This window comes from Nerophis lumbriciformis, linkage group LG05 (genome assembly GCF_033978685.3).
Source record: "Nerophis lumbriciformis linkage group LG05, RoL_Nlum_v2.1, whole genome shotgun sequence".
NCBI classification, from domain to species: domain Eukaryota; kingdom Metazoa; phylum Chordata; class Actinopteri; order Syngnathiformes; family Syngnathidae; genus Nerophis; species Nerophis lumbriciformis.
In genome coordinates, this window is record NC_084552.2 from 8,617,007 (window position 1) to 8,630,000 (window position 12,994).

At 36.1% G+C, this 12,994-nt stretch overlaps 1 protein-coding gene across 1 annotated transcript in view; it reads right to left on the reverse strand.

Annotated features, from left to right (window-relative positions):
- Positions 1-8,350: 8,350 nt before the first annotated feature.
- The window catches only part of celf2 (cugbp, Elav-like family member 2), a 465,802-nt gene continuing 461,158 nt past the window's right edge, over positions 8,351-12,994 (reverse strand). The window contains exon 16 of the transcript XR_009815324.2: positions 8,351-8,552. The gene's annotated coding sequence lies outside the window, so the exon portion shown is untranslated. The remainder of the gene's footprint in view (positions 8,553-12,994) is intronic.

Below are 12,994 nucleotides of genomic sequence, written 5' to 3' on the forward strand. Positions count from 1 at the left end.
TAAGTACCACCATAATGACAACATTAAAATACAGTAGTGTAGTAGACCTAAGTATTCATTAAGTACCACCATAATGACAACATTAAATACAGTAGTGTAGTAGACCTAAGTATTCATTAAGTATTACCAAAATGACAACATTAAATACAGTAGTGTAGTAGACTTAAGTATTCATTAAGTACCACCATCATGACAACATTAACTACAGTAGTGTAGTAGATCTAAGTATTCATTAAGTACCACCATAATGACAACATTAAAATTCAGTAGTGTAGTAGACCTAAATATTCATTAAGTACCACCATAATGACAACATTAAATACAGTAGTGTAATAGACCTAAGTATTCATTAAGTACCACCATAATGACAACATTAAATACAGTAGTGTAGTAGACCTAAGTATTCATTAAGTACCACCATAATGACAACATTAAACACAGTAGCGTAGTAGACCTAAGTATTCATTAAGTACCACCATGATGACAACATTAAATACAGTAGTGTAGTAGACCTAAGTATTCATTAAGTACCACCATAATGACAACATTAAATACAGTAGTGTAGTAGACCTAAGTATTCATTAAGTACCACCATAATGACAACATTAAATACAGTAGTGTAGTAGACCTAAGTATTCATTAAGTACCACCATAATGACAACATTAAAATACAGTAGTGTAGTAGACCTAAGTATTCATTAAGTACCACCATAATGACAACATTAAATACAGTAGTGTAGTAGACCTAAGTATTCATTAAGTATTACCAAAATGACAACATTAAATACAGTAGTGTAGTAGACTTAAGTATTCATTAAGTACCACCATCATGACAACATTAACTACAGTAGTGTAGTAGATCTAAGTATTCATTAAGTACCACCATAATGACAACATTAAATACAGTAGTGTAGTAGATCTAAGTATTCATTAAGTACCACCATAATGACAACATTAAAATTCAGTAGTGTAGTAGACCTAAATATTCATTAAGTACCACCATGATGACAACATTAAATACAGTAGTGTAGTAGACCTAAGTATTCATTAAGTACCACCATAATGACAACATTAAATACAGTAGTGTAGTAGACCTAAGTATTCATTAAGTACCACCATAATGACAACATTAAATACAGTAGTGTAGTAGACCTAAGTATTCATTAAGTACCACCATAATGACAACATTAAATACAGTAGTGCAGTAGACCTAAGTATTCATTAAGTACCACCATAATGACAACATTAACTACAGTAGTGTAGTAGACCTAAGTATTCATTAAGTACCACCATAATGACAACATTAAATACAGCAGTGTAGTAGACCTAAGTATTCATTAAGTACCACCATAATGACCAACAATAAAGTACAGTAGCATAGTAGGCCTAACTATTCATTAAAAACAAGACGGGGGTTTTATTTCACACGTATATTCATATACCTTTGGCCACTGTAACATTACACACAGCTTGAACAGTAACACTGTGTTTGAATATTTAATTGGTTCTTTGGCGTACCACTATTGGTACACATACTACTGTTTGAGAATGACTGATCTAAAGATTTAAACTTGACAGTAAAAAAAAAATTAACAAAAAAATTATATATATATATATATATATATATGACTTATTTTAACACTTTTATTAATGGGGTCCTTTTGGATCCCCAAGAATTTTAGTGGGATTTAAAAAAAAAAAAAAAAAAAAAACTGTCATAGCTCAAAAAATTAAATCACTGAAAAACAATGTTATGAATTGTTGACCTATTTAAGACTCCAATTACTTCACATCAAAATGTTTTTTGGGGAAAATGTTTTGCCATTAAAAACAGGGTTGTTGACAAAAAGGGCATTAAAAAAAAACAACCAAAATCTTTCTCTAGATCTGAAGCTAATCTTGAGATTCAAGCGTTGAATAATAATATTAAAATTATATGTACAGTATATTACTTATTTTTACCATTTTTAGGACCAAACTTGAGGGGAGATTAAAGGTTTAAAAACATCTTTACACAATATTGGTTTTGAAGATGGAAGTCTGGACGCCCATGGTTTAAAAAAAACAATTACGGGCAATTATTTTACTCGGGGGGCCACATTTAGAGAAAAAAATGTGTCTGGGGGCCGGTATATCTATTTTTAGGAACACTAATACAAAACCTCACAATAATGTCTGATTGAATGCTAAAAACGCCATGACAGACCGCCTTAAAAAACGTAATGGAATTTTTACTTTTTCTATGAATGATAAAACACTGAATATTGACATAATATGAAAGTCACACCCCTTTCAATCGACATATTTTACAATCAAGTGAAACGCAACAAAAATGTAACAAACAGTGAAATATGAACGCGAAGGGTACAAAATAAACCCACCTACAATCGGATATTTGCTGAATTTCCCCCAGGGATCAATAAAATACTTTCTATTCTATTGTATTCTATACATCACTAAGCTGTAGAACTTTGTTGTGAAAATCTCCTTCCACGTCTGTGGAAACGCTTCCCACCCACACAGCTTGGTGCCTCGTCTGAGCTGCTGTGACGTTGATTACCATGGTAACTAATTAGATGACCATAGTAACTAATTAGATGACCATAGTAACTAATTAGATGACCATAGTAACTAGTATATCATGTTATTATTCCAAGTATTGAAAGACTTAGTATAGTTGAAGACTTACGGTCATTAGAAAAGATGAGTGCACATCATAATGGCAGCTACACTTTACATCTTAAACATCCATCCATCCATCTTCTTCCGCTTATCCGAGGTCGGGTCGCGGGGGCAGCAGCTTAAGCAGGGAAGCCCAGACTTCCCTCTCCCCAGCCACTTCGTCCAGCTCCTCCCGGGGGATCCCGAGGCGTTCCCAGGCCAGCCGGGAGACATAGTCTTCCCAGCGTGTCCTGGGTCTTCCCCGTGGCCTCCTACCGGTCGGACGTGCCCGAAACACCTTCCTAGGGAGGCGTTCGGGTGGCATCCTGACCAGAAGCCCGAACCACCTCATCTGGCTCCTCTCGATGTGGAGGAGCAGCGGCTTTACTTTGAGCTCCCCCCGAATGACAGAGCTTCTCACCCTATCTCTAAGGGAGAGCCCCGCCACTCGGCGGAGGAAACTCATTTCGGCCGCTTGTACCCGAGATCTTGTCCTTTCGGTCATGACCCAAAGCTCATGACCATAGGTGAGGATGGGAACGTAGATCGACCGGTAAATCGAGAGCTTTGCCTTCCGGCTCAGCTCCTTCTTCACCACAACGGATCGATACAGCGTCCGCATTACTGAAGACGCCGCACCGATCCGCCTGTCGATCTCACGATCCACTCTTCCCCCACTCGTGAACAAGACTCCGAGGTACTTGAACTCCTCCACTTGGGGCAAGATCTCCTCCCCAACCCGGAGATGGCACTCCACCCTTTTCCGGGCGAGAACCATGGACTCGGACTTGGAGGTGCTGATTCTCATCCCAGTCGCTTCACACTCAGCTGCGAACCGATCCAGTGAGAGCTGAAGATCCTGGCCAGATGAAGCCATCAGGACCACATCATCTGCAAAAAGCAGAGACCTAATCCTGCAGCCACCAAACCAGATCCCCTCAACGCCTTGACTGCGCCTAGAAATTCTGTCCATAAAAGTTATGAACAGAATCGGTGACAAAGGGCAGCCTTGGCGGAGTCCAACCCTCACCGGAAACGTGTCCGACTTACTACCGGCAATGCGGACCAAGCTCTGGCACTGATCATACAGGGAGCGGACTGCCACAATCAAACAGTCCGATACCCCGTACTCTCTGAGCACTCCCCACAGGACTTCCCGAGGGACACGGTCGAATGCCTTCTCCAAGTCCACAAAACACATGTAGACTGGTTGGGCAAACTCCCATGCACCCTCAAGGACCCTGCCGAGAGTATAGAGCTGGTCCACAGTTCCACGACCAGGACGAAAACCACACTGTTCCTCCTGAATCCGAGGTTCGACTATCCGGCGTAGCCTCCTCTCCAGTACACCTGAATAGACCTTACCGGGAAGGCTGAGGAGTGCGATCCCACGATAGTTAGAACACACCCTCCGGTTCCCCTTCTTAAAGAGAGGAACCACCACCCCGGTCTGCCAATCCAGAGGTACCGGTATCTTATACATCTAAAAAAAATAATTTGGGAATGTCCAGCGGGCCAGATTGAAAAGCTCAACGGGCAACATGTGGCCCCCTGACCTTAATTTGCCCAGGTCTGGTCTGAAGTATGTTTGGCATTTATTGTTCTGGAAAAGATGAATTTCCTTGGACGTGACCTTCTCCTGAGAAATAACAACCTTGAATCAAATGTTTGACGTCACATCAAGAACACTCTGACAGGAGATGAGTACGTGTCATGTGACTGACAGGTGAGGCAGCTGGGATGGACTCCAGCTCACCTTTGATCCTGTAGAATAAAGTGATAGAAAAGCTGACAGTGAAAGGCTTGTCAGTTAAGAATAAACAGACTTAAACGTCTTCTTTGTCTCCATCGACGCTCGCCACGCTCACTCGGGGGCCCCCCCGTCGATTTTCTTCACACGTTGGCCTCGATTATTGGACGTGTCCGTCACCTGTCAGGGACGCACCTTCTCGGCAACGTGGAGGAAATAAACAAGCGTCCGATTGAAACAACAAATCAATGGAGGTCTGCCGCGTCACGTGACCATGCTGTAGTGTTGAGTAAAAATCTTGCATTGATTATACGAGAAGAAGACAAGACCAGAAGAACATTTTTAGTGAAGAAAATGCAATTAAAAGCCATGTGGTGGCCTGCTTACTTGTGCTGTGCTGGCCCGCGTCCACCAGGTGGCAGCATTGCACTGCAGGACGACACTGTTGACGTCAACTTCATTTCAGGACTCATTTCAATACAGGAGTGTTTTTCTACCTTTTTCCAGCCAAGGCACATTGTTTGCGAAGAAATAATGCGGAGGCACACCACCAGCAGAAATCATTAAAAAACGAAAGTCAGTTGACAGTAAAAAGTCGTTATTGGATATGACTTTAAAGCATAACCAAGCATGCATCACTATAGCTCTTGTCTCAAAGTAGGTGTACTGTCACCACCTGTCACATCACACCCTGACTTATTTGGACTTTTTTGCTGTTTTCCTGTGTGTAGTGTTTTACTTCTTGTCTTGCGCTCCTATTTTAATGGCTTTTTCTCTTATTTTGGTATTTTCCTATAGCAGTTTCATGTCTTCCTTTAAGCGATAATCCCCACATCTACTTTGTTTTAGCAATCAAGAATATTTCAGTTGTTTTAATCCTTCTTTGTGGGGACATTGTTGATTGTCATGTCATGTCCGGATGTACATTATGGACGCCGTCTTTGCTCCACAGTAAGTCTTTGCTGTCGTCCAGCATTCTGTTTTTGTTTATTTTGTAGCCAGTTCAGTTTTAGTTTGGTTCTGCATAGCCTTCCCTAAGCTTCAATGCCTTTTCTTAGGCGCACTCACCTTTTGATTATTTTTGGTTTAAGCATTAGATACCTTGTTACCTGCACACTGCCTCCCGCTGTTTCCGACATCTACAGAGCTATTATCTACCTGCTGCCACCTACTGATATGGAAGAGTATTACACGGTTACTCTGCCCAGCTCTAGACAGCACCGACACTCAACAACAACACATCATTTGCAGACTATAATTACTGCTTTGAAAAATATATTTTTAACCAAAATAGGTGAAATGAGATCATCTCCCACGGCACACCAGACTGTATCCCACGACACACTAGTGTGCCACGGCACAGTGGTTGAAAAACACTGCAATAAGGAACCAAAACCTTCTTTTTTAACCGCCACATTATTTGAACCCATAATGATCTAGTCAAACTCAAGGCCCGGTGGCCCACATCATTTTTATATAGACTGGAATTAAAATGCGTCAATAAAGCACCTTATCTTTTCACACTAAACAAACTTGTTTTCTCTATTTTGACAGAAAATAAATGTACTGCATGACACTGCATACCTTTTAAAATGTAATATCGCAACAAATATATACGATCCAAACATTTTCTTTTTGTTAAAACAAAAATACTTCAAAATCTGTTAAACTTAAGTTATCCATGAAATTGTACACCGCAAGAATGAGAACATATTTGTGTGGTTTTTACAGCTGTGATTTTTTGTCTTAAAAATCAACTTTTACCTTGAAAATAATTTTTTGTCTTAAAAATCAACTTTTACCTTGAAAATATTTTTTTGTCTTAAAAATCAACTTTTACCTTGAAAATATTTTTTTGTCTTGAAAATCAAATTTTACCTTATAAATCTTTTTTGTCTTGAAAATCATTTTTTTGTCTTGAAAATCAACTTGTACCTTGAAAATAATTTTTTGTCTAGAAAATCAACTTTTGCCTTATAAATATTTTTTGTCTTGAAAATAATTTTTTGTCTTGAAAATCAAATTTTACCTTATAAATCATTTTTTGTCTTGAAAATCATTTTTTTGTCTTAAAAATCAACTTTTACCTTGAAAATCATTTTTTGTCTAGAAAATCAACTTTTACCTTATAAATATTTTTTGTCTTGAAAATCAACTTTTACCTTGTAAATAATTTTTTGTCTTGAAAATAACTTTTACCTTGAAAATCATTTTTTGTCTTGAAAATCAACTTTTACCTTGAAAATAATTTTTTGTCTTGAAAATCAACTTTTACCTTGAAAATTATTTTTTGTCTTGAAAATCAACTTTCTCCTTGAAAATAATTTTTTGTCTTGAAAATCATTTTTTGTCTTGAAAATCAACTTTTACCTTGAAAATAATTTTTTGTCTTGAAAATCCACTTTTACCTTGAAAATCATTTTTTGTCTTGAAAATCAACTTTTACCTTATAAATATTTTTTTGTCTTGAAAATCATTTTTTTGTCTTGAAAATCAAATTTTACCTTATAAATCTTTTTTTGTCTTGAAAATCATTTTTTTGTCTTGAAAATCAACTTGTACCTTGAAAATAATTTTTTGTCTAGAAAATCAACTTTTGCCTTATAAATATTTTTTGTCTTGAAAATCATTTTTTGTCTTGAAAATCAAATTTTACCTTATAAATCATTTTTTGTCTTGAAAGTCATTTTTTTGTCTTGAAAATCAACTTTTACCTTGAAAATCATTTTTTGTCTAGAAAATCAACTTTTACCTTATAAATATTTTTTGTCTTGAAAATCAACTTTTACCTTGTAAATAATTTTTTGTCTTGAAAATAACTTTTACCTTGAAAATCATTTTTTTGTCTTGAAAATCAACTTTTACCTTGAAAATCATTTTTTGTCTTGAAAATCAACTTTTACCTTGAAAATTATTTTTTGTCTTGAAAATCAACTTTCTCCTTGAAAATCATTTTTTGTCTTGAAAATCATTTTTTGTCTTGAAAATCAACTTTTACCTTGAAAATAATTTTTTGTCTTGAAAATCCACTTTTACCTTGAAAATAATTTTTTGTCTTGAAAATCAACTTTTACCTTATAAATATTTTTTTGTCTTGAAAATAATTTTTTTGTCTTGAAAATCAACTTTTACCTTGTAAATAATGTTTTGTCTTGAAAATAACTTAATTTGAAAATCATTTTTGTCTTGAAAATCAACTTTTACCTTGAAAATCATTTTTTGTCTTGAAAATCAATTTTTTGTCTTGAAAATCAACATTTACCTTGAAAATCAATTTTTTGTCTTGAAAATCAACTTTCACCTTGAAAATCAATTTTTACCTTGAAAATCATTTTTTGTCTTTGAAATCAACTTTTACCTTGAAAATCATTTTTTGTCTTTAAAGTCAACTTTTACCTTGAAAATAATTTTTTGTCTTGAAAATCAACTTTTACCATGAAAATCCTTTTTTGTCTTGAAAATTAATTTTTTGTCTTGAAAATCAACTTTTACCTTGAAAATAATTTTTTGTCTTGAAAATCATTTTTTGTCTTGAAAATCATTGTCTTGAAAATCAACTTTTACCTTGAAAATCATTTCAAAACATCCAGGAAACCTACCACATGGAAGAAAGGGGTGCAACACACATTTAAGTGGCCTAGTGGTTAGAGTGTCTGCCCTGAGATGGGTAGGTTGTGAGTTCAAAACCCCGGCCGAGTCATACCAAAGACTATAAAAATGGGAGCCATTACCTCCCTGCTTGGCACTCAGCATCAAGGGTTGGAATTGGGGGTTAAATCACCAAAAATGATTCCCGGGCGCGGCCACTGCTGCTGCTCACTGCTCCCCTCACCTCCCAGGGGGTGATCAAGGGTGATGAGTCAAATGCAGACAATCATTTTGCCACACCCAGTGTGTGTGTGACTATCATTGGTACTTTACTTTAAGAACACACACGTGATGACTTTTAATGCAGTGTAGTCGAAGTTTTTTACAACAAGACAGTAGCTGCCATTTTGTTCATTATTTCTACTGTTTATATTTTGAGGTTGAATAGTGGTGACGGTGACGGCGACCAGCTCCACGAAAGCTTGAAAAGCGATTGAAGGTAAGAGCAGGACGGTCCACAGCAGCTCCGACAGGAAGTGTGTTTTCTTCAGAGCTTCAGGAAGCAAAAAGCAGGCGTGGTTAGAAGATGTTCTGCAGAACAAAGAATATCTCACAGTTGGAAGAAGACTATTTTTAGGCAAATCTTCAGTGCAAGACATGAAAGCCGCAGCGCCGACAAGGAGACAGAAAAAGATAGACAAACATGGGGGCCACGTTTTGCATAAATAATGTGAAGTGTCAATTCATGAATGACAGGGTGCTTTATGTGACATTTTGTTCCTAGCCCCTTCCTGCTCTGTCACTGATTAGAATAGAATGACTACTTTGCCCCATATTTGGTATTGTCCCTTGTATTGTTAACTGTTAACCCAGGGCCACCTTAACCTAAGAGGGGTATTAGGGGAGGAGCCCCGAAAACAGAGTTTGAAAATAAAAAAACATGATTTAACTCAACAGAATAGCGACAATGCAAAAATATCATCCATTTAAAAAATGACTTTGTTCATGAATGGAACTTCTTTTTAGCTTCTAGAATAGTGCAGGCAATTTTGGAGATTTTAGCTCAGTGGTCAGCATGCTCGCCTCTCATCACACCGGCGACCTGGGAGGCAGAACACCAACTAATGCATTTCGCAGTCAAAATCAGGGGCCCCTAATTTAGTGGGGGCCCCTAACTTCTAGAATAGTGCCAGTGATCTTGGAGATTGCCTGTGCTTTTAGCTTAGTGGTCAGCACGCTCGCCTCAAAGCAATCACCCTGATGCTGCTATGCACCCGTCAACAGAATAAGACAGCGCTCTTGTTTAAGACTATTTAACCTAAAACAAAGGTGATAAAAAAAACAAATGTAAAGTAGATTTTCAAGACAAAAAATGATTTTCAAGGTAAAAGTTGATTTTCAAGTAAAAGTTGATTTTCAAGACAAAACATTTATTTTCAAGACAAAAAATGATTTTCAAGGGAAAAGTTGATTTTCAAGACAACAAATGATTTTCAAGGTAAAAGTTGATTTTGAAGACAAAAAATTATTTTCAAAGTAAAAGTTGATTTTCAAGACAAAAAATGATTTTCAAGGTAAAAGTTGATTTTCAAGACAAAAAATTGATTTTCAAAAGAAAAGTTGATTTTTCATCAAGACAAAAAAATATTTTCAATACAAAAAATGATTTTCAAAGTAAAAATTGATTTTCAAGACAAAAAATGATTTTCAAGGTAAAAGTTGATTTTCAAGAAAAAATAAAATTTTCTAGGGAAAAGTTGATTTTGAAGAAAAAAAATTGATTTTGAAGAAAAAAAATTGATTTTGAAGACAAAAAATAATTTTCAAGGTAAAAGTTGATTTTCAAGACAAAAAATGATTTTCAAGGTAAAAGTTGATTTTCAAGACAAAAAATTGATTTTCAAGACAAAAAATTGATTTTCAAGACAAAAGTTGATCTTTCATCAAGACAAAAAATATTTTCAATACAAAAAATGATTTTCAAAGTAAAAATTGATTTTCAAGACAAAAAATGATTTTCAAGGTAAAAGTTGATTTTCAAGACAAAAAATAATTTTCAAGGTAAAAGTTGATTTTCAAGACAAAAAAAATATTTTCAAGACAAAAAATGATTTTCAAGGGAAAAGTTGATTTTTCAAGACAAAAAATGATTTCAATACAAACAATGATTTTCAAAGTAAAAGTTGATTTTCAAGACAAAAAATAATTTTCAAGGGAAAAGTTGATTTGGAAGACAAAAAATTGATTTTGAAGACAAAAAATAATTTTCAATGTAAAAGTTGATTTTCAAGACAAAAAATGATTTCAATACAAATAATGATTTTCAAAGTAAAAGTTGATTTTGAAGACAAAAAATAATTTTCAAGGGAAAAGTTGATTTTGAAGACAAAAAATAATTTTCAAGGTAAATGTTGATTTTCAAGACAAAAAATTTATTTTGAAGACAAAAAATAATTTTGAAGGTAAAAGTTGATTTTCAAGACAAAAAATGATTTTCAAGGTAAAGTTGATTTTCAAGACAAAAAAAATTATTTTCAAGACAAAAAATTATTTTCAAGGGAAAAGTTGATTTTTCAAGACAAAAAATATTTTCAATACAAAAAATGATTTTCAAGGTAAAAGTTGATTTTCAAGACAAAAAATAATTTTCAAGGTAAATGTTGATTTTCAAGACAAAAAATTTATTTTGAAGACAAAAAATAATTTTGAAGGTAAAAGTTGATTTTCAAGACAAAAAATGATTTTCAAGGTAAAGTTGATTTTCAAGACAAAAAAAATTATTTTCAAGACAAAAAATTATTTTCAAGGGAAAAGTTGATTTTTCAAGACAAAAAAATGATTTCAAGACAAAAAATGATTTCAATACAATGATTTTCAAAGTAAAAGTTGATTTTCAAGACAAAAACAAATTTTCAAGGGAAAAGTTGATTTTGAAGACAAAAAATTGATTTTGAAGACAAAAAAAATTTTTCAAGGTAAAATTTGATTTTCAGGCCAAAAAATGATTTTCAAAGTAAAAGTTGATTTTTAGGACAAAAAATGATTTTCAAGGTAAAAGTTGATTTTCAAGACAAAAAATGTTTGGCTTGTCCCTAATGTTTTGCCCTAATCTTAACCAATGGTGACTCATCATAGTAAACAACCAACCAATCATGGATGTTCTTACACGTAAGCCAACCAATCATCATCCAGGTTTTCCCGTATATATTTTCCCCAAGCCCGTGGAGTTCCTTCGCTCCGTAGCTTCCATTTTTAAGTGAATAATTTTTAACGGAAAACGGTCGTTTTGATCAAAAATTGTACTCATTACGGGAAAACTGTCACGGCGCGGGCTCGAACTCGCTTTTCTCCGGCAGCTGGGTCTTCCAGCACCTCGATGGACAATCTGCACACCTGGGACTGATGAAGACGAGCTGCAAAAGGACCAGTGGACCCAAGGATTCGGGCGGGAACTTAGTTCTCTATGATGTACCGTAAGCCCACACAAGCTTTATGCTCTCTTTTGCTCTCCCCGTGTTTCTTCCCCGTGCTTGATTTGTCTTCTCCCTGTCTTCTCCTTTGTCTTCCCCAGTGTTTGCCTTCCGTTGCCTTGGTTTCCAGCTGTGCGTCTCGCTCCCTTGGATTGTCCCCCCTGGATCTCGACTGCCTTCCCGGATCTCGAGCCCCTCGCAAGGACACGGACTCTGACGCCTCTCTCTCTTGCCCCTGAATCTTTCGCCTGCTTACGGACATCCTTTTTGCCTCGCCCTCTTGGACTTCCAGTTTGGAACAACACCTCCCGGTAACATTCAACAGATAACTGCTTCACATAGTCTCACACCATACACACTCTTCAATTTGGTCACACTCCATTCTATAGTTTATTTATTATATTGTTCATTATTTATTATATTATATATATATATATATATATATATATATATATATATATATATATATATATATATATATACATACATATATGATAAATACATAGAGCAATATTGCCCCTCGGTGTCTCTGTGTCGTCACAACTCCCTCCTCCAACCATAACAAAAACCGTAGTTTTGTTTAAAAACCGTACTCATTACGGGAAAACCGTAGTTGTTAGCAGTTATGGCAAAGAGACGGATCAAGATTTTAACACGTATTGTAGGCCGGGAAAAAACGAAGAAAAACGGAAAATATGTTTTTATATTTTTACAGAGATGAAAAAAAATGCGGAAAAATCCCATGCCTGCACTTTCCTGCATCATTTGAATAAGTGTGGCACCAAGTGTTGCGGCAAACGCAGCGCATGTTTGTGTTTGTGCAGCCTTCACCTGCCGCACGCTAGGAATGAAGTCAATAAGCAGCAATAACACCCAAAGAGCAAAACTCGTGTAGGGAAATCAAATCCAGAGCCGCAGACATTTTGTTGAATTAGGAGCCACGCGTTGATAATAACCCAGGTGTAATATTGAGCAGGATCCACCGACTGAGGGCAGATTATTGTGCCTCAACTTCACAATCAATATTTAATAAGAGACGTGCCCGACTGCCGCCGCACCGTAATGTGCCAGAAAGCCCATAATGCACCGCTGCGTGGATATTTGATCTGTCAGCTTATTGGACGGGACGGAAACACGCCTCTGATTTATTGGAGCAATACAACTTCAATTCTTTGGGAAGAAAAAAAATGATGTAATAGCGACTCTGCTGGTGGTAAACATGTCATGTGACCTCTTTGACCTTTTGACCTCGCTCACATGCCAACCATCAAGGATGAGTTGGACATTCTTGATCAGACCTGGGTATTCTGCGGCCCGCGGGCCAAATCCGGCCCTTTGTGCGTCCCTGTCCGGCCCGCGTGAGGCCAATCATAAATTACAAAATAAAGTATTTCTATACAGAAATGAAAGGTAAAGCTGTGTGCTTAATTTGTGGTACACAGGTTGCTGTGTTTAAAGAATATCATTTGAATCGCCACTACACCACGAAGCACGAGGAAAAATAGCGAAATCTGTCTGATGAAGC